Here is a 23,162-nt window from a genome sequence, read left to right as displayed (position 1 = left end):
AATGTAAATTCGTCCGATTCGAAATATTATTTTTGTCGTATGTTGGAGTGTGGGCGACCAACTAACGCTGGAATATGTAAATGACACTTTAACGACGTTATTTTCTAATATGTAAGATAATGGATATGGGATGCTAATTTTTAAATGGTAGCAATAAGACCTTCGAGCGTTCCATTATGTGCGATATGGCTTATTGTTCAAGATTGCTATTGTTCATCTAATATGCGTTAAAACTTTTTGTTCAGTGAGGGAAAATGGTTTGACCCACAAAATAGTTCTACATCGCACAAATTACCCAAAATTACTGCATTACTAAATCGTACATTTTGGGAATGTCCCAGATTTTAATGGCATTTTAATTTAACGTCAAAAAGAACCCATTCAGGGTGGTGGTGATAAACGGTTTGAAATACTATAGAGATTTTCTTAATCTCTGAGGAAACACATTCACTAACTGCCGAGCTCTATACGATCTAACCTGCTGGAATTGCGAAATGAACAGGGAAAATTTATAGCTTATATTTGACGTTAAATATCTCCGAAAATAACAAGGATATTTGAATACAGGAAAAACATTAATATATGTTCAACTTTGAAATATCGAGCAAGGGTATTTGAATTGTGGCATCCGAACAATGCTATAAGCCCGGCAAAAAATCGTGTTTTTTCGTGAAATTTCTTCGATACACAACTTTCTGAAATAAATTCTGGGACCATATTTTTGTACAATAATATATAGAGAAATGTGATAGTTTGGGACATGTTTGAAAGTTTTTCGATATTCTAACCATTCACGCGGGCATTCTTGTCGACTTTGTTGGGCACCATCAAAACCTTTAATAGTTGCCTTTGATTCTTTTAAAGTATACAAACAAATCATATACGGAGCGACTCATTAACCATGAGACAACCGAAAGCTGGAGATACTACACGTCAAATGGTGACGATTGGAGAAAATACGCTTAATCCGAAAGTTCATAGTTTCGGATATAGTATCATATTTTGATATATTAAAATTTTGAGTTAAAAAATAAAAATACATTTGATCTGTTTTCGTAAGGTTACTATTAAATTTGTAATAAAGTCTTAACACATCGTGTTTTTTTTTCATTTGTGAAACTTATTTTTATTGGAAATCTGCGCGCGCCGATCTCGTTTGACAAGTTCTGTCATGTAATGCGTATAAAAGAAAATCCTTTGACAGAATCAAGGCCAACTAAGGTAATATTTATTTTTATTTAAATATTTGGGCATTTAAAACAGCAAATTATAGGAAATTGTATATCAATGAAATCAGAATGAAACGCACTATTTTTCTGTTGAAAAATCCAATATGGCACTCATAAAAAAAAGTTAATGATGCTAGACAAAAGACGAAACGTCGGACAGCAGTTCTGAAAACATTATCGTGTACCTGAGAAAAAGTGGCAATGAAAATGTGCTTGTGGTTTTGGATTTCCTTGTCAAATAATGCTAAAAATAAATTAAAACGAAATCTCCAATTTTTAGTTTTTTTTTCAGATATCTTCGGAAGTACTCGGAAAATTCAAATTGTGAAAATGCCATTTGATCAAGCCCTAAATTACGCAATTTTGCCCCCATTTAAACTTCTTCGTATCCCCTCTAGTTTCCGAGATCCTAATGGTGAGGGTCGAATTTGATATACCTTATATATTGAGCAGCGTTGAAAATTAAAATTTTAATTCATTTTTTTGTCTTTTTTTTGGAAATATCTACTTGAAAATTTGTAAAGTTATGTTTTTTTAGGTGACGTATAAGATACGTTTTGCAATTTCAGCGTTGCTAATAAATTATTACAAATTATCAAATTTAAACATAGTTAAAGAGATTTTTCTCAAAAACGTGTTGAGATATCGAAATGAAACAAAAACATAGAGTTAATACAAAAATAATTATTTTTTTCAAATTTTGAATCGAATTTCATGTCAGACATACAGAGTAAAAAGTTATTAACTGTAAATTCTGTAAAATTGACCGTAAGTATCGTCCTCTATCAGCAACGCGAAACTTGCAAAAAGAATCTTATTTGTCACCTAAAAAAACATAACTTTACAAATTTTCAAGTATCTAACCTAGATGTTTTCAGAATAATGGCAAAAAAATGAATTAAAATTTTAACCTTCAATACCCTGTATAAGCGAAATTATCAATTTTCGGATAAAGCATGTTTTCTCCAATTGTCACCATTTGACGTGTAGCGTCTCCAGCTTTCGGTTGTCTCATTGTTAATTCCATGGATTTTGAAAATATCTATTTTTAGATCTGTCCTAAATTTTCAAATATTATCAAAATGTTTATTTTGATTCGTTTTAATGTTTCACCTGTTTGAAGTTTCATTACACCGCAACGTATTATATCTTGAAATGAAGGAAACTGTATTAGAACGAGATTAAACTAAGAAGCAAATAGAAAATGGAGGAAAAACAGAAAATATCTCAAGATAAAGAGACAAAGACAATAAGACAGATACCCCTATCAAACGATGGTCACCTTGATGATAGAAGAACTGATTCAATAAACAAAGCGAGTACAATAGCGCTAAAGGTTAACGTTTATTGGTCGATAATTGCAAGCTCCATTTTCTACGTATTCGCGTAATTAGCGTATTTAAAAAGCGTAATTAATGATGCGGCATTCGCATCGATTTCGCTACAGTACTTTTTCAGCCAATTAATCGAAGAATAACGATCGACTGATCGGAATTTCGATAAGAATTCGTCACTACAAAAAGGGCGTTTTGTCGTGCAAGAGGAGAAATGTAAATCATGTTAATTGGCGCGTAATTAAATTAACATGACTCACATTTCAGCTTTTAGTATGCAGCCTCTTTACGTTTTGACAATGTTTTTGGGACTTGATTAGCACTGAATGTGTGTAAATGGAATTTTACGAAAAGATACGCATTCGTGCTTAGCAACACAACATTTAAATAATGCTTTTGCCAACATCGGTTTAACACCTTTGAAATTTCATGAATAAAACATTAAAAGCAAGCAAATTAGATATTTTACGAAAAAACTTCATTAATTTGGAATCTCGCTCTCATGTCCCTGATAAAGATTACGATAGTCACTGTTTTGCTGTTAATTTTAGTATTTACTAGATATACACATTTTCTGGCTCTATCAGTAGGCAGGTAAAAAAGCTAAATGGAAATGCGTCAAATTGACGTCATATGAAGGGAAATTGGGATAAATTGTTCCAATACCATAAAATTTGATTGAACAACACTTGAATAGCAACAATTACACTGAAAAGCAGGACGATTATCATTAAATGACGTTAACTCAAAAACAAGTTTGTCGAGCTCTACGTACATTGTGGGTCGGTGCTTGTGGATGTGTCTCATACATTCGATCGCTATAACTCTATGTAAATAGGAGTTTATTTGCAACTGCAATTGTTCCTTTAATCTGGTAAACTATATAAGCAATAATAGTGTTTGTCACTATTTCTGTGGGATTGAAATGAAATTCATATAATTATCCCGACAAGTTTTATTGCACGTTGCGATTTCCGCGTGAGGCGATTGTTGCGCTGATTCAGCGAAAAAGTTGTATTGATTCTTCAATGACGATTATTGTGGGCATGTGTTTGGGCTGAAGCTTTTGCAAAATGCAGCTGACAACATGTCGAAATGTCAATGAAACTGCGAAAAATGCGACTTATATGAAGCTGCTAATTTTCCTCATTCAAGGTGCAGATTCAAAAAAATTTCACCCATATTTTCATTACCTACAAATCTGTTTTCATAATATTTTTCACTATTTCAATGTAAGCTTCCACAGTTTTCATGACCTGACTATAAGTTGATGAAGCAAAATGAAAAAAGTTGGCTTTGTAACTCGGCAACACTAAGATCGCTATAGGGACGGGACCCTTACTCTAAAATCCATTAATTTTTATTACAGCTTCTAGATGCACAGGGTGTTCAGTTTTTGCCAGTTTCACGGCGTATAAGGCAAAGGGCGACAATAGATTGAAAAAACTAAGAGAGGCATTACGAGCTCGATTTTTAGGTTTCTGTTTGAAAATTTATAATTTCGATTATTCAGATATTCAGAGTTTTTGTCAAGTTGGTACTTTTCAAGTTATTAAATTATTTTTACTAATGGGACACCATATATACTTTACGTCATTAAAGAGCATTTATTTACCTTCATCTGAGTATGACATCAACTAGACTTTACGGAAAAAAAAGTCATGAAGTTTTCGTTCTTTCGTTAATATAAACAATAGTAGAAATGCAATGAAGAATTGAAAATGGTCAATTTTAAGAGACCTGCTGATGAGACAACCGATGAAATAACAAAGACAGCCCGGTTCTCTTTGAATCGATGGACTGAGCTTAAAAAGCGAGATCGTAAAATCGACCTTACTTTTTTTCTCTCTATAATCGTTTGCACTGTACCGAGGAAAGCTAACGAAAAGTAGACATCCTGTAAAGAGTGGCGCCTTTGTGATGGATTAAATGAGGAGGACAAAACGGGAATAGATAGATGCAATCTGGTAGCATACTGCAGGGTCTGATTTTTAAGTAAAATTTTATAGGTTCATTGTTTTGCGATTAACTTGGAGAGTTTACGACGTACAAAGCGATTTTATAGTTTCATATATTTTGGAACTTGATTACCTTTTTAGTGTTCGGAAAAGTACAAAGGCTATCTAGAAAATTTTATGACGTGAGGTTCAACAGCATCACTCATTTTCTCTTCTATAGTATGGTGAAGCCACAATAAATAGAATAAGTAGTGAAGCTAATAAACATAATTTTTTTTAATTATTCGCATTTTGTAAAATTATTGAAGAGACGGTTTAAAATATTTAACAATATATGGGGTGTTCCGTTTAAAAAAGAACACAACTCTATATCAGAACTTAAAACCCGCTATCGTTATCGACCGTTGGTTGTGAATATTATTATTTGTGAACATTCTAAACAACCACTTTGCTATTATTGTTACATTGAGAAATCGAGGTTTGTCATTTTTACAAACGCTATTTTTTATACCGTAAGAGCAATAAATTATTCAAAAAGAGTTCAATTAGATCAATTATCCCACCTGCACGTAACGTTTTTAGATCACAAGCCGACTGATTTAACATGCGTTTAAAAGCAATAATTACATGTTGCGCAGAGACAGAACGCCAGTTAACTAGCCATCCACTGATTAGCTGGCGCCTATTGCACTCAAATCGAAGTCTCCTGTAATTTCATTGAATAAATATACAAATTACCATTTATGTAACTGGAATTTTTCTACATTTGTCACTTAGTACACTTTTGCGATATTTTCAATGTTGTTGTTGACTCAAATACCAATGGTAAACATTAGAGAATGATCAACGACTAATAGAGGGATGTTAACAATAATTGCTGTAATTAGAGTTTGTTTTTTATTGAAATTAACTAAAATTGTTCACAATAATTGCCATACTGCGCCATTTAACTGGAATCAGGTTTCAGATTGGAATAAATGTATTATACATAAATCTAGACTTGTTTGTTACACTGAGCAATAGGCATTGTTTGCATATCTTATATTAGATACGCCCCTGCCTTTTGTCTATCCAATCGCGTTTTAAAAGAAGGGACATTTAGATTTTCTATCTACAAAGAGAATAACATAAATATGCATTGTTTGTTCAATCAGCATCGAGGTGCAAATCATTATCGACGATCTGCATATAGTATATGCGTAAGACAGATAATTATTTTCTTTGGGAGTTTTTAGTTCATTTCATGTTCAAGCTCAATCCAGTTCTGATAATACAGTTTTTAACTTTAAACCTCTTACAAGTTTGTATCCTTTCTCCTTTCTAAGGGCTTGTAACAGGGATAAACGTATGTACTTAAGTGCCTATACATGGATGTAAACAATTAATCAATATAAATATGTAAAGTAGCTAGGAAGAATTGAAAAACTCATAAATCATATAATTAATTTGCAATGATAAATTGTTGTTTAATGCTCGTTCGTACTACCCCGCTTGGCAGGAATTGATTGAAAGTGGAAACCTAATGAACCTGAATGATGATTTATAAAATTATGCAAATTTGTTTGGAAAATGTAGGATTGTCGCTTAAGAAAAATGATCGCGGCAGCCGCATAAGTCATCGTTATGTAATATTCAGTGTTTAAGCACTGATGGTTCTGAAAATAGTTGTACGATTTTAAGTCAAAGTAAATCACAAACGTGTGAAAAAAGTAATTTACTCCATTGTAGTTTAACGTAAAAAATATTTATGCAACTTATAATGAGGTACCAGCACGCCACTGGAATTAAACATAACTGTAGAGTAGACAAAATAACAGTTGATCCAAATGTTCAGCTATTTGGTGATTTGGTGGTCTATTTTTTTAAAATATATGTTTATTCGATATTAATAAATTTTCGAAATTTTACGTGAAATTCCTCCATAGAGTTTCAAAGTAGCAAACGACACTTTATGATTCTGTTTTTTTACACCTGACGTTGACCCAAATTTTCAGCTTTTCAGAAGCTACCTAATGATTGCACAATTTTGTTAGGGGGTTAATTCACACTAAGTTTCCTGAGGTTTTGAAATTTTAGGTACGTGTAGATATTAGAAAATAAATAAATATGTCTAAGCTTTGAATTCCGCCGACTGAAGACTTTATTTACTGTGGACATTTATTTTTATATCAGCGGAAAGTTTCAGAAGCATTCTGTAATCCAGTTACGTCTTTCGTCAGAAAAATTTTAACATTGAGCTATTCCGAGTTGAATTCCAATTCAAAAGTGATTTTTAGTACACAATAAAAATTCGTCCTAGAAACATCATGGTATTGCGCCATTTTTTGTAAAATAAATTAAAGAATATCTAATTTTTCTGAGCAACATATGCAAACTTTGTTTGAGGTTTAGTTGTCACGAAAGCAACTCGGACCATTCCGTAACGATGATCGAATGAAAGATCATACAAAATTCCATCAACAAGACATTTAAGGAGCACTGGAACCACAATATATTTTCTCATATACGCCTGTATTTTGTATATTTTTTTAGAAAAAATTATTACGATTTGGCTTTCTGCAAATCTATTGAGATGTGAAAATGGGCAAGCTCTCAACGTTGGCATTCACATTATAAAACTCTTTTCCTGTACTCCTACAGTAATTGTTGGTCATTAAATAAGTGTCTCTTCTACTCTTATTGTTTCACGTTCCTAGACCTCCTTTGAGTGTCTGAAACAAACCAAAATTGCATACTTGAAATTCTTTCTATTCATAAAATTTGTCGGTCACCTCTTGTAATCACTTTTACCTGACAATTCCACCAACATTGGAATTCCACAAAACAAGCTTAGACCATTGCCTGGTGCCAAGCACTTAACCTTCCTGTGCTCAAAGAAACGGAAGTCAAGTTATCTCCTTTTGAAGCCCCTTTTTTCGAGATTTATAACCCTTGAAATATTTCTTTAAAGCCTTTTACAGAAAGTTTGTTACATCACCGACATACACTACCAAGAAAGTAATTGAATTGTACTCATCACGACTAATTTAAGAATATTACTTGATTATCCACCAAAAATTTTATGATATATTGGGTTTATACATGTAGTAAAAAGCAAGCATGAATTAAACACGAATTAATAGCTGTGAATACATAATAAAAAAAGGTATTTTATGTAGGTTACTTAAGGCGTCATAGTTATTTTTGTGTGTATGAACCGAATCATCCAAAGCAGCTGTCAGACTGCAAACAAATCGATTTGATCAAGAAGACTTTAAAGCCGATTGATAAATAATTCGTATCGGTCTTCTTAAACGGGTCATAGTTATAAACAGAATCCCGGAATATCCCATAAGGGGATTGCTGTCATAATTTATGGTGTTAGCATTTATAGATATTGACTGATGATGATATTCAATTAAAAAATGATCTCAATTAATTATTGCGACCTGCAACAGCAAAGAAATAAGAGATTTCTTCGTAAGTAATATACCGTCCCTGATATGAAATTATTTTGTTAATGAGTAATTGAAATTGCACTAATATGAGCCTTCGTTCTACCCCGACCTGATTTCTAGTAATTAGAGTGATTGCGGTCTCACAATGAATTTCTTCTGCCTTACAATATTTTTTTGAATTAGCGTCAGTTCAATTTTTTTTTAATTCTCCAGATTTTTTTTTGTTCTAGTTGTTTTATGAATGTTTTCTGTCTTATGATATTTTCTTGAGCTAAATTGAGTTAAAATTTTTAAAATCTTTCTGCTAAAGATCTACTGTCAATATCGCCTGAAAACTGAAAATTTAAGAAAAACCACGAGAAATCTCATCAGGTTTAACGCCATCTTAAAACAACTAAGCGGAATATTGCTTTTATCTTTAACCTTCACACACTAACCACTTAACTGAAATTTTATTCTTATGGTTTTCTCAGTGAGAAGAGACGGTAGTCTTTATCTCAAGCCTGAGAGCAGCTACTGGTACCGATATCTACCTATGAAATCCCGCAATTACATACTGTTTTCTTCGATATGTTTCTTCTTTTCTTCACTTCATGTTTCCATATCTTAAGTTTCATTTTTAAAAATTTGATATTTTTGTATATACTCTATTTAATTTAAATCCCCGTCACAAAGGTTATTTTAATTTGTTATTTAGGTAGCAGAAAATTGTTATTGGTCCTGAGGACAATTCTCAGGACCTCCTTTTGACCGTAATAAACAATTTCGGCATTCTTTATTAGCCGTGATCATTTTTCTTCTTATCAATGTTGTGCATTAGTCGGCGAACTTTCAGTGCCTTTTTTTGTAAATTTTTTCGTTCATTCCAAGGGAAGACAAGCCAATTCGACTTCTCCTTCTTGAAAATATTTCAGATGTCTGGATGTCAAACTCGAAGGGCACACACATAACTATAGACACTTTTATAATTCTCACTCATTAAATCACCTGTGTCGCGAATACATAATATCCGTGGGTATCGGCATATGTATAATGCAGGCATATCGCTATAACATCGGCATTTTAATAATAGAGCATAAACGTCATTACTTGTCGATTTTTTTCTTCAGGAATGTGTCTTTGATATGTTAAACACGAGTAATAAATCAAGTGCCTACAGTAATGTAAATTATACGTTTGTTGCTTTATGTAATTGCATATATCTAATCACAGCCCTTATATTGAAGGACGAATTTGCCCTTACAGCTCAAGCCAAATTTCCCCAGTATGGATTGTAGATTTTGGTTTATAAGTTGGCGCTTACGGTTATCCCTTTGTTTTCTTCATAACACATTTTCAAATTTGGTAAATTTACGACCTGCGCTTTGTAGTTAGAGACGCTTCGGAATGGTCTTTGGCGCCCATTTTAACCAAACTATATTACTTCCATAAATATGCCGTTATTGACCTAAAAGCAAGGACTCTTTAGTATTGCTCTATAAATTCGTAACAGTAACAGTTATATTGCGCGTGTCAAGTTGCAACGCTATTGGTCATTATAAATAGATATTGGACATTGGTCATGATAAAATATTTATTAGTTTTGGTGACCGTTTCCTCAATGTTTCACATTAAATGTCCTGGAAATGGATGATTGTATAGAAGAGATTAGGATTAATCAAGTTTTAAGTTCAGTGTTGTGAACACCTAATATGAGGAACTGTTGTGAGTAATAAATTTTCAGTTATTCTAATGAATAGCAATGAGATTTGTGTAAAGTCACTTGAACCTTTCTTTACTAAGGCCTTTTTACAGGCATTTTCAAGCTCTCATTTTTTTTTCGAAAGAAACATAGAAAGATACAGAGTCTTAAAACTCGCACAAAAGCTTTCTTGACGATTTAAAGTTTCAGTTTCTTTTCAATTTCTGTTGTTTATAAATTTACAAATAATTTTTGGATCAAAATCTGTGAGGTCTTTTTGGGTGTACCATTTTGTTTAGTGAAGTTTGTAATCCTTATGAATGTTGAAATCGGTGAGAAAATTTAGGAGCATTTAGAATCTGGAAACTAAAAAATAAATCGCTTATTCCCATATAATCTTTGGATCTGCATTTGTTTAAGTAATGCTTTCAGTTCTTCTAAGTTTCAAAACTTTTAAAGAGATTTTAGAGACTTTCCAGGTGTATTAAGTAATTTTTAAAATTCTCTTTTTAAGCCTAAAAGACGTGTTCATAGATCAAATACGGATAGAGTTGAAATTTTACAGACTATGAGTAAAACTTCAAAAATAATAGATTACAATAAAGTGAATTTTCGATCAAGTTCAAGATAATTCTTCTAAGAGTTATAGCAGAAGAAATGAATGTATTTCATCAATCGGAGAGTCTTGAAGAAACATAAATATTGTCCATTTAAAATTCCCCTTGCCCAAGTTTGATATATTTCATGGAAGAAGCATTTTAACCAATAGACGCATTTAGGCCGGCACGTTGTGGGGAATCTTATTTATAAATCTGTACCCACCAATATTAGTGGGCTGCGAAGAAAAATCAACAGAATTTTAAGGACCAAAATAAAACGAAGGGTGGTTTTTAGATCAATGCAGAATATGTGAAGGCGTATAGAGCTGTTCTTAGAAGTGGAAAATAAACCCTTGAAGCGCCTCATATGATTTTCTTTACTTACTTGTGCCTCATTTTATTGTTTCCAAGGCACTGTTTGCAAAAACAAGATTTTTACCTTTCCATTAAAGTGCAGAACGTTTTTCTAACATTACAGTTCTCTCCGAATACTTCTGAAAGTCATCGGCATTTTTCAAGTATTGAAATGGCATATTCTTGAAGTACAAATTGCGCAACTTTGCCCCAATTAGACGGTCTCATATCATTTACGGTTACCGAGATCCTTATGGTTCATCTCCAGAAATGGACATCCCTAATATTCCCATTACTGTATTCCCAAAGATGTAATGTTTGCTGAAACTAGCAAAATGGTAAAATTTTTATATCCCAGAGTTGCAATAACGTACATCGTCATCACTGACGTCGCTATCGCCCTCACGGTTCAAGAGTGCATCGGAATTTCGTCCTCATTTCGAAATCGATCATCGACAAACCCACGTAAAAACGATAAATCTGAAATCTTATCTCGAAAACTAGTCCAAACAAAGTGGAGTTTCTAGACGCTAAACGCGATAAGCGATCGCGAATGGGCGATGCGTGGGTCGGGAAACTTGCGGGGGCAACTCCTCACGAGTTTTCCTGGCGTCGCGACGCTCAAAGGATAAACGCAGAAATCCTTAAGCGAGAGAGATGGAGGGGTTACCCAACTAACAGAAACTCTCGTCTGCTCTGTCTGTCAGTAGCGAACGCACTGCTACGCTGAACGCGGCCTTTCATTGGCTAATGACGGTCGCTAGTGCGGTTTTTGGCGCGAATATTCGACTTTTCGCACTTTCGACTGCTTATTTTCTACGACTTTTTAGTTCAGTTTGGTTGTCTGCATTTTTGGTTTCGTAAAAACGGATTTTGCTGCAGTTTTTGTTTTTTTTTGTTAGTTAGTTTGGTGTGCCTGCGAGGATAGCTGAGGATAAACTTCTGTAAGTAGGTTTTGAAACTTTAATTTTGGAACCAAGATGTTAAATTTCAAATGAACAAGAACTGAAAACCGATTAAGTACTATTAATTATATTTCAATGAAGAACTCGCGGAAGAACTCTGTATGTTAGAACTGTGGATGGAACTTTATATGCTCTGTAAAAAGATGACCTCTTAATTTCTTCCTTGAGTTAAATACATTTTTAACATGTCAGGAAACTTATATATTTCAGAGGGTTATTCAAATTCGCCACTCACTCAAACTAAGACCAACTTGTGCAATTTTATGGAGAACAAAACTACGTTCTAAAGTCTGAAAATTTCGAGTTGTTTCGGAGGTAATCGAGAAAAACTGATATTTGCTAAAATGGTTTTTATTTTATTCCTGGTTCTACTCTGAACATATTTGAAGAGAAGATATAAATAAATGTTACCTTTCCGTTGGCACTCCTCTACAAAACAGGGCCATCGGATTTTTAATGCGACGTTTCGGATTTTAAAAACCATCATCAATTTCAATTTTTTTAATCCTGGATTAAAACTTGTTTGTAATATGTATTAATTATATGGCTCTCTTCGGAAAAAATATTTTATCATAAAAATACTTAACAGAGAAATGCTAAGTACGGGTTTCAAAACCACGTTGCGATTTTGAAAGAACCTTTAAATATTTTTGATACAAGATTAAATAATTCGTGAAAAATTCAATTAAAAAATGATAATAATTGGACTGCAACCTATAAGTACGTTGAAATAAATGTTAGAAAATGCCTAGTTTCAACTTCAATTGAATGTTCCGCATTTGCTAAATTTAAATCATTTACTGAAATTATTGAATTTTAGAAAATCATTCCTGCTATGAATATGTTATGTTATATCTAAAAGCACTGGCGTTCAACATCTCTTGTTTTATTTTATGAAATAAAATAAAATTGAATTATTGTTTATTACAGTATTTTTGGTTAACATTTTAGCTTCCCTTTATAATATAACAATAGGAATAATTATGAAAAAGCAAATACCTTCCAAAAATATAGAATTGAATTTTCATAATCTTTTTTAATAATTGAAATCAGGCCGGCTCATCCGGAGGTAATGAATCGCGAAAATGACCAAAAAAAGGTTTTGTCGCTTATGCTAAATGGAAATTTAGTTTAAGTAATCTATTGCATCTTTTACGTTTAGTTTTTTCTAAGGGAAAAAGCGATAAGGAAAATTTGTACATTCAAATATCCTTGAAAAAACTTTTTCAACATGAAATTCTAAAAATGTAGCTGAAATATCTGTCTACAAATTTTAGAATTTAGAATATTTGAAAGAGAATATTATCAGACAAAAATAATTAGTTAGTCGCAAAATTAACATAAATGTAAAATTTTATAAAATCTTATCATATTTTATTAAAAAAAGACACACATATACAAATACTTACACAGAAGAGGTCAAGCTCTAATACCATGTTATCATATCACGAAAATGTAAATACAGCAAGAAGCTAAATCATTTTTAGAAAAAAGTGTGAAATTTATAGACAAAATTAATACTCAAAACTAAATCAACACAGGGCATTATTATTTTATGAAACTAAAGTTATCTTATACCGTTGCGTTAACCAGAGAATCACATCCTGAACCGTTTATCTAACCTCGGACCTTGGAAATATCCTGTAAAATTTGCAAAAACACAGAGTTTCCTTGAATCGTATAGAACTAGTTAAATACCACTTGTACTATGATATATAAAGTGTACATTACGCAACTTGTCTAAGATAAAAAACTTATGTATTTAGGTACGAAATGACGTCTAAAAAATATTACAGGAATCATTAATTAAGATTGCTTGTTGAATATGCTAAAGTGAAGTATTTTTGAAGACATAAAGTGGTGCAATAATAAAATATCTAACAAAATATGTATAAGAAGTTTGAAATTTAAAAAGTTCAAGGAAAACAAATTGCGCTAATCTGATATGTAAGTGTGAAGTTGAATAAAGATAGATAGTTGATTTTTGACACTCGAAAATCGAATATCCAAACAAAAAGAAGGGAAATTAAAATAACAAAGCTTAATTTTATAACAGATGTTTGCCGATAAGAACTCAATGATTTTCACATTTCGTTCGAAGTAGTACACACACAATGTATAGATTTTCAAGTTAAAACGCGCTCTTTTGTTAGTTCGTTAATTATAATCATGAAATTTATTATGTGATGTTGTGAAATATTATTAAATAAGTTTTTTCTACTCCTTTGATAATGTACGCTACGTGTTTCTATTTCTATTTTTCAAGTTTCCTATAACTTTAAACCGCATCTCAATTTCTATGCGCCGCTTTTTTTTATTTCGTTTTAACGTGATACATATTAATTACCACACAAGTTTCGAAAGAGGTTATGAGTTACAATTTCCGCCTAAGTTTTCTCATTAGGAAATAGTAAAGCTACATATCGCAAATTTTAATTAGCGTTTACTTTGATTCTTATAAATCATTGAGGCTACATATTTCAATTTCAACCAAAGTTTTTATTTATATATTTTGTAGTAACATGTTAGTACGTATTTCAAATCATACCTCAATTTTCTTTTATTCTGAAATATCCTAATAAGACTATGCGTACTTTCATTCCGAGCAATTTATAACACGCAATTTTAATCAGAGCCCGCACTGCGTCTGCAATTTCAACATCTACCGGTTTTGTGTCTCACTCTGCTGCATCGCAAAGCTATATATCTCAATTTTAATTATAAATTTCTTTGCTTCCAATAACCGGGATTACATATCTCGGCTTTATTACAAAACAAAAGGAAATTTTGATCAAAGTTAGAATGGCCGGTGTAGCAAAAATTCCGAAATGATGGACAAATGTCATGTTATGAACCTTCACACTGTTAGGTAATGTCGTTACACACAGGTAGCAGTTGATTCCCACTGATGGCTTAACATAACCGTGACGACCACATGTGATTGTTTACAATTTTGGAATGTAAACAAACTAAGGGCCACGCCTGGAAATTGGCAGAATTAACATTTCAACTAATTTATGATAAAACAGCCGTATATCGTAGAAAAAGCATTGGAGGTAGGTCGGGAAGAACGCATGCTACTTCGCGGGTTGAAATTACTGATTTTTCCTGGCTGGGTGGGAAAATTTCATCGTGCTTGTAATGTGCCTCTTACGCTTCTCGGAATGTAATATGCTATTATACGCCCGATCTAATTCAGCTAAAATGTAGAAGAGTAAACTAATTCTAGTCTATTAAGTGCAATCTAGATTTCCTTAAGAGGATGATATAAAGGCGTTCATTAGTATTCTGCCGCGTCCTTAAGAAATTGATCGGAATCGTATTAACAAATTGTAAGCCGTTCTGTAATTGTGATTAATGACGCAGAAAATTGCGTAACTCTTGTCTACATTGCCAGATGCAGTAACTTCTGCATCAGATATTTGCAGCAATCATTGCATAATATTTTTCTGCAACTGAAGGAAAATATTACTTCTTTTATTAATTAGTCTCGCTTTTTCTAGATTTAATCAAATTTTCCTTATTACAAAACTTGCTTCTAGCTTACGGAATGTAATTTAATAACAAACAACATCATGGTAATAGTTGTTTGTTGCTTACTTCGGTAATATATAATAAATTTAATCGGATTGATTAAAACTAATTTTACTGTATGTACATGCGAGACGTTTGATTATCGGGGGAATGTTGTTTGATCTTTAGGGTTTTGTACAAAGTTCATGTAAGATTTATGAAGAACTGAGCTATTTCGTGGAAATACTAATAAATTATACGAAGAGTGTGGGGAAAACTTGGTTAAAGTGTCACAAATAAGAATATTTTTGAAAAATTTTGGATAAAACGGGATAAACTTCAAAGGTTTGGGCCGCTAATGTCTTCCTATTCATATGCATATATACTTGTATTTCATTCACTCTTCTTACTTCTGCCTTTATAGATCAAAATTCCAGGTGACTGCAAAATTTCACTCCATTCATTTCAGGTTTCTAGATGAATTTCATTTGGTTTATTTCAGTTTTTCGTAATTACTATATGAAAACCTTGTTCGTGTCAGATTTGGCTTTTGAATTCTGAATTCGCCCGACGTTAAAGATGACAAGTTTTTGCTAAATTTTGTTCTGGTTACGCAGGTTATTTCATGTTTGCACAAAAATGGTATTCAGTTTACTCTGGTTAACTACAAAAATATCGTTTATGTCAGTTCTGGTCACATGAGACTCGAGACACATGACCTTATTTCGAACATAATTTCAAATTGCTGTAAATTTCACTTCATAGGTTTTTTCTTCGATACTGCGAATTCTCAGAATACCTCCCACGTTTCCTATTTGCGATGAATTGATTAGCTCTACGCGAAGATTTTTATCTGCTTTTAATGGACTTGACTGGTAAAATTTGGCTACATACAAGCTGGACCATAATTTAATTCGTTTAATCGCACTGCGTCATAAGCCTTCTGCCAGCCCAGAAATATCAGATGCCCAGCGCGTTCTCCGAAAATTCACTAAACGAAATTTAAACCGATAATTTCTTAAAGAATTCGCAATATTTCTTTAATCAGCTCACAGTTGCTTGAGTGGATATCGGAATTATTGAACATTTTTCATTAGTGAGAGCGCATTTTCTCATAATTCAATCAAAAATCAGAACTGAATTTTTATCAAATTTGCCTGAGCTTTCTTTTATAAACGAGTTACCACATTTTTTTTACAAGTCAGAACTAAAAATTTTTCAATTTTGAGTAAATGTCTTCAATTTTTAAATGAACATTATTTATATGTACATATCTTATTGGATATTAAATAGAGATTAGCAATTCGAGTTAAATTGAAGAATTAATGTTGCTTTTGTTCAATATTTAAGATGATTTATTGAAAATTCGATTGTCGAATTTGAACATAAGAAATTTGATAGGAATTTAATGAATTTAGCTGAATGACGATTTTGGATTTTATTTAAGTTCAATTAAAATTTAAAAACACAATAAAAAAATGAAAAAATATATGTTTTTCTGAACTTGTGTTGGAATTTTTCCTCGCGAATGTCCTTTAACCGGTTCTATTTTCCTTAGCAATTAATATATTTATTACCTATGAAATAGGCCATAAAAGTAATAATACGGCATTCTTTTTATATTAACCATATAAGATAATTTACATAAAAGCTCTATAAAAATTTTCCACTGCTGGCAGCTAAAACTGTTATTTCGAGAATATTTAGGTCCTTTACTATAGCAGTTGAGCTGATCTTTCTTTCTCCTTTAATAGTGCTTTAACCAAAACATTAGCAATCGTTACTCTTGCTTAAACCTGATTACTGCAAAACAGCCATAAAACCTACTCTTTATTGCAAGCCAAACCAAACTGCCATAAAGATTGACAAACTACGACAAAACTGATAAAAACAAAGAAAACTAAATGACTGTTAAATATAAAATATAATCCAGTTTCGGAACAATGAACCTGACGGAGAATGACATCAAAAACTCCCGAAATGACGCAGTAGAAAAAGTAATAAAAAGGATTACAAGACAACAAAAGGCTTGGTTCCATATATCCTTGAATATCAGCTGATAACACGAAACACAAATACCTTGACGTATCAAATCGGAGCTTATCATCTTAAAAAGATTTTATCGTAATCATTATTTTGATATCCTCATTCCTTTGCGTCTGTTTACTTCCTTAATAACGTTTCTACGTAAGTTTCGCGGATGAATCACTGCTGCTAATATTAAGATAATAATTTAAATTTAATCGATTACCTGTCGATATTTTAATTGGCGAATATTGGGCTTAGGGATCGTCAAAAATAGACCAAAGGTGAGAAATTAAAGAGAATGTCATATCTGGGGGATTAAGTGATAAAAAGTAGGTTCGGTAGTGATATATGGAGGCGATTAAGACTTCAATGATTACTTCTGCAATAATTTTAATCAAATCTTTGCATACGGCGTTCGTGGTATCATAATGATTTTAAGAGATTTTACAGTGGCCTTGTCTTAGCGATTGAAATATTTCATTATTATTTTCAAAAATGATTACGTCACTCCTTGTGAAACATTAAAATAAGATCGTTTACGTTATTAGTTTCATCTCTTGAGGTCTCTTTATGGTTCTAACCCAAAGCACATGTTCCAACGTCCTTCAACCTTTAAACGAGGTTTACGCAATAAAAATAATAATAATTGTTCAATAAATTGTTAGTACAGATAATAGCTATCCATTTTATCCGTATTTATGTAATACGAAACATTTGGCAATTAAATTAGGCGCCATAGTTTGGGCGCCATACATCTTCAATTCTGCTTTGGTCTGGGTTTTATTCAAAAATCCAAGTCATTTCTACTAGTCATTCTTTGTTTAACTTTATTTAGTTTTCGTGTAATTTAATAGCAAAATTTTTCTAGAGGGCCTTTAGAGTTCCCCATAAGGTCCCTATGATTCGAGCCGAAGGCTAATTCTTATACCATATTTATTATCACACATTTGGAGTTTAATCGCGATTTTCTCTCTTCAATTTAAGACAAGTTAATTCAGGTTAGCATGGTCATTTACAGTCCATCGTTATGTTAAGTTGGACCGTCTATGAATCCTGGATATTCCGCGTGAAGTCCGAAACGCCGAAAGTGCATTTTGAACCTCTTTTGTTTAGAAGCACTTTCGGAATTCTTTTTTCGGCCAATTTTTCAACGGATTCTCGAACGAGAACTTTAATTTAAATTAAGAAAGTGAGGAAAACTGTTGTTCCGTTAATTCGAAAATGTCTTTCTTCATTGGAAATTCGTGCAAAATTTCAGGACGATGATTCACTCCCCAGTGTATCAAATAAAGTGTGAGTCATGAAAGTTTTACGCAACCTGCAATTTAGATTTTTGTCTGCCAGAAAACGGAAGTGAGAGTTTTAAATGTATCAACTATTCATAAACTGCTGTATGATCATTAGTTTTTTTTTAAACTGGTGACAATCTGGTGATCCAAAACACTGAATTGCACATTTCTAAAGCTTTACATGTTTCTGAAACACACGAAGTTTTGGATTTTATCTAAATACCTAATATCTGCTTTTCCGAGCAGCCTAGATATCTTCCTTTGCAACGTCTTAATCCAGTTCGAAACCCCGTAGTCCTCGTCTAATATATGCATAACCTGCCTTGAGACCGGGTGGTCGTCTGTTAATTAATTGTATAACTCCTTAAAGAAATGTAATTGATAAGAAAAAACTGGCAGCTAAGGACAAATGAACCCGTATTAACATAAGTGAATTACATTATGTAAATATGACAAGCTAAATTAAATGCACGTATAAAATCTGTTTATTATGTTTTATACCATCATATGCTAAAATGATAAATCAACATTAGACAGAAGTCGATTTATCTGAAATGTTTAGGGAGGCTTTGAATTAGCTCTAACGTGATTTAATCATTGAATATAGTAACTTCACTGTTTAAACCAAAAACAATCGTGCAATGCTGCAAACTCGTGGACATTAACAAATTACTTCAACGATTTTTGATAATTCGTAACAACTTTCTGAATGGCCAGAGGGTTAAAGGTGACCCTTGATTATCGCCAAAATAAGTTTATGGATTTGCATATCGTTCTTGAAACAATTAAAATTTTATTATTTTAATAACATCAATGAAAGTCAATTAGTAACATGTTTATTCGCCCACCAGTAAACATTGTAAATAAAAAAACATTGGAAAATTCCAGATTCGTTCTTCTCTTTTGCCGTACTTTTTAGTATTAATGAGCCCACTAGTACGAAACAGTCGTACATATTTTTTCTCAGGGCTGTCCACCTTTATCTGATTCTATTAATGATTGTAATTTGTCGGTTTTTAATTAATATTTTATGCTGTGCTTCGGTTTGTGTGGCCGGTGGTCTCCCGCCAATTAACGATTGAATTCATTTGCACGGAGATAATGAGCTGAGGAATTTAACAGATGTTGAGAGAATAAGAATTCCAACGCGTAAGCTATATGGAGGAAGAAAACTAGAAGGCGAGGATCTGTGAAGAGTGACTACCATCGTGAGAGATGAGGGAAAAACAGGATTCGGCTAATTTCAACAAGAGTTTATGAGGCAGAGATGCGATACGTGGACTATATGTAAAATAACCTTAATTAGTTCGTTTGAAAAAATTTCAATAAAAGAAAAACTCAACATAGGATGTTTTTACCAAATTTCCCGAAGTCTCAAATCCAAGTAGCAACATAAAAATCGGTGCATCTCACAAACAAACAAAACAATAAATAACTAAAATATCAACATCCTACAACTACAAAGATAAACGTTTAATTAATTCCACGATTACAGTATGTACGTAATCTTTAAGCCGTTCCATTAACGTTTTAATTAAAATCGTTTAAATTTATCACATAGTAAACAGAGTTTTAGTGAATACGAAATTCGATGGGTGCAGTCGCTGACAATGCAATGGGGCAATCACTTGATGATTTCATTTAGGTTGTTATGGCGAACTTTATACGAGATATTAAGTATGTAAAAAGGAATATAAAAGGCCAAGAATCAATTTCTGTTAATGGAAAGTTAAGTCGAAAAAAGAAGAGCAATATCAAAACTAAGACTGAAGATGCAACATAATTAACCTGCCTGCCATCAATCACTACGTTTCCATGATGATTTTCCATTTGTTTTCAAGACGGTTCTGAAGCAAGATTGAGATTTTGACAAAAAACAGAAATGACTGACGTGCGTCACTTACAATTATCGTCAGTGCTGCCACTGCTGTCAAAGTCGTGAGATTCAAATGTTTCAATTTCATGCATTTTGTTATTATTTGGCAATTTTGTGTTTTGACAGCTGACAATTCTGACATACTCCCTTATAACTTAAAATTCTCATTTGTAATTGTACGATTTCGATGCAATCCTGAAGATTGGTAATTCGACGATAAAGCAAAATGAGACTGAAATCGAATTCGGGTCTACACGGCAAAATTCAAAACTCGTTTGCAAATGTAAGGCGCAAGTGAAAAACGTTTTCAGGACGTTTTAGAAACGTATTGGATGGATTGTAGTATTTATGGAAATTCCTCTTAAAGCTATATTAATTTGAATCAAAAACCGGGATGATAATCTAAAATAAAAAAAAAAGTATAAACACACCAATAAAGGGTAATTGAGACACTGTCATTAAGCAGAAGACGTTGGTTCGGGAAAATATTCAAAAATACTATTTGAAGGACCAGGGTGATCCCAAGTTAAAATTCATGAAACCACTGAAACTTTCATATAAAATTTATAGTGCCGCAGAAGCTAGTAACATTGCAGAAACAGGTGAATTTCAATTAATAAGTAGCAGATAATTTTAAATGAAGAAGAACCTCTTTCTCATAGAGTAAAACCAGTGAGGAAATGTCTAGCTATATGTAAGTAATGGGATTCTGCAGGGCGAGCGAAGCTGGAAGGCAGAACTTATTCAACTTGCGCCCCGTATGTGTAAAGCTGCGGCAACCATTATTGAATGAAGATGCCTGCTTGAAATTCAAATTAAAATTTTGAAACGCCATATCCCTGCACTCCAATTTGCTTAACTTCGACCTAATTTAACTTAGTGTTTTTTAGTTATATGATCTAACAGGATCGAAACTAGTTTTCGGGATACTCAAGTTGATTAACCGCAAAGCGGGAATGTACCTCGAACTTCTCAAAAATCTTCCTATGACTATTTCCATTAATCTTTATTACTCTAGGTGATAGGTCGGCCCTATGCATTAAGCCCTATTATTTTATAATTGAACATTTGGACAAGATGCGGCAAAAAGGGCATTGAAAATGGCGCTGGTAGAATACTTCCTTGCAGGCTGAACATACATAGCCAATTTCTGATTACGTTTGAATGAGTCAAGATCAATCGAACTGATGCGATCTAATAGGACTGAAATCGGTCTCTGGGGTGTTCGAGTTAATTAAACGCTGGAATGGGTCATAATAGGCCTTAATCTTATTACATTTTAGATCGTACATACGTAGGTATACATTTCTGTCTTCACAGAGGACAGTTAAACATTTTACAAATAATGTACTATAAATTATACTTGGCCTCTTGTCCATAGAGGTGGCGCAACTTCTTCAGAACAGCACCCTGAAGAAATAAGCGAGAATCATTATTTACTTTAATATCCAGCGAAGTTACTTCTTTTGCTGTAAAATACTGTGGGCTCTAATGAGTTTTTCTATTTCTGCCATTACTAAATCCAATAAAGGAATGAAAGAATTTCGCAACAGTGCTAATGCTAGAATGAGAATTGCGCCATTCCCCGGCGAATCCAACCAATTTTAATGTCGTAAATTCGAAGTTTTATTTTAGTTTCTATGAGATGAGACATATTTAAGTGAAAATTCCACTTTAACGGGAAATTCTGGCTATTGAAAAACTCGTAAAACCGACCGTTGTTGCTGGTATTTTGTTTACAGAGGTGAGAATCTGAATATTTATTTCTTATTTACTAAATATTTAAATTTCGAAAGTAGGTATCTGTTTGTGACAGAAATTAAATTCTCCATATATTTAAATAAACATATGCCAGATTACATAATTAATAGTCTAATAAAGTTAGTAAAAGCTTCATACGAGATTTAAACATACAGTTTGTTATATATTCAGAGACTCACCCATAAATATTCAGCATAATACAGGGTTATTTACATACCGAAGCATTTGAATATATTTCCAGTATATTTAGTTTAGAACTGCCTTGAAATATCTTAATAAATTCACATTATGTGCTACAATAAGATTATTGGAAATTTACCGCGACATTCATTAGACTAAAATCAAACTTTCAATAAGAAAACGCCAAAAAAGGACTGAACAGAAAGGAAACTTTAATACAACAAATTTTCTCATGGCGGGTTCCAATCTGTTCCGTTCCAGACAAAAAGCCCCTGAACTTCCCTCCCCAATGCTTTCAGAATTGACGTATTTCCGTAAAATACGGCTGGGGAGCTATAAAATATACAAGTCGGTCTTGTGTAGCTGATAGCTATATAGCTATCAAATCCGTTATCGTATTAAAAGTTTCAGTTACTTTTATGGTTCGCGAATGACTTCGGAGTTTAGTGCTCGATATTTTCTTCAGAAATAGTTTTTGGGGAGATAAAATTTTAGGGTATTAAGGGATTGGATTTGAGTGAAAGTAGACAAATTTCCTGCTATATAGGAAAACAACACATTTCCTGCAACATAGTAGCAATATAAAGTTAAAAATAGGTTAGTTGTGTTAATAGGTTCAACCTTGTTGCCCGGAAAGTTGGAAACAAATGTCTGCAAGAAACGTCTACAGGATTAAACGGTGATTAAAAATATTCAAGTTTCATCCGCAGCTGCTTAGAATTAATAGAAAATCAGTTAGATTACGCATTAAAATATATTAGTAGTTGATAATTAGCAGTTTATGGCTAAAACTGGGAGTGAAGGCCGGGTTTTCCCAGCATACTTATTAGATCAGAGTTTTTAGTCGAGTACTCTCACTCGAATTATTTTGCGGGCGAAAATTAGGAAAACGAGATGTTAATACTTTTGACACTAATTTTCGCATAAAAGGTCAGCTTTATAGCACCTGAATTTTAAC

At 32.8% G+C, this 23,162-nt stretch overlaps 1 protein-coding gene across 2 annotated transcripts in view; it reads left to right on the top strand.

Annotated features, from left to right (window-relative positions):
- The first annotated feature begins 11,230 nt into the window (after positions 1-11,230).
- Positions 11,231-23,162, top strand: part of cv-2 (crossveinless 2) — a 68,257-nt gene continuing 56,325 nt past the window's right edge. Inside the window, exon 1 of one of the 2 annotated variants that reach the window (XM_066397272.1) lies at positions 11,231-11,536. The gene's annotated coding sequence lies outside the window, so the exon portion shown is untranslated. Of the gene's footprint in view, positions 11,541-23,162 lie in introns of both variants that reach the window. The other variant, XM_066397271.1, reaches the window with a different exon arrangement.

The sequence above is a fragment of the Euwallacea similis genome, chromosome 14 (genome assembly GCF_039881205.1).
Source record: "Euwallacea similis isolate ESF13 chromosome 14, ESF131.1, whole genome shotgun sequence".
NCBI classification, from domain to species: domain Eukaryota; kingdom Metazoa; phylum Arthropoda; class Insecta; order Coleoptera; family Curculionidae; genus Euwallacea; species Euwallacea similis.
This window is presented reverse-complemented; position numbering and strand designations above follow the sequence as displayed.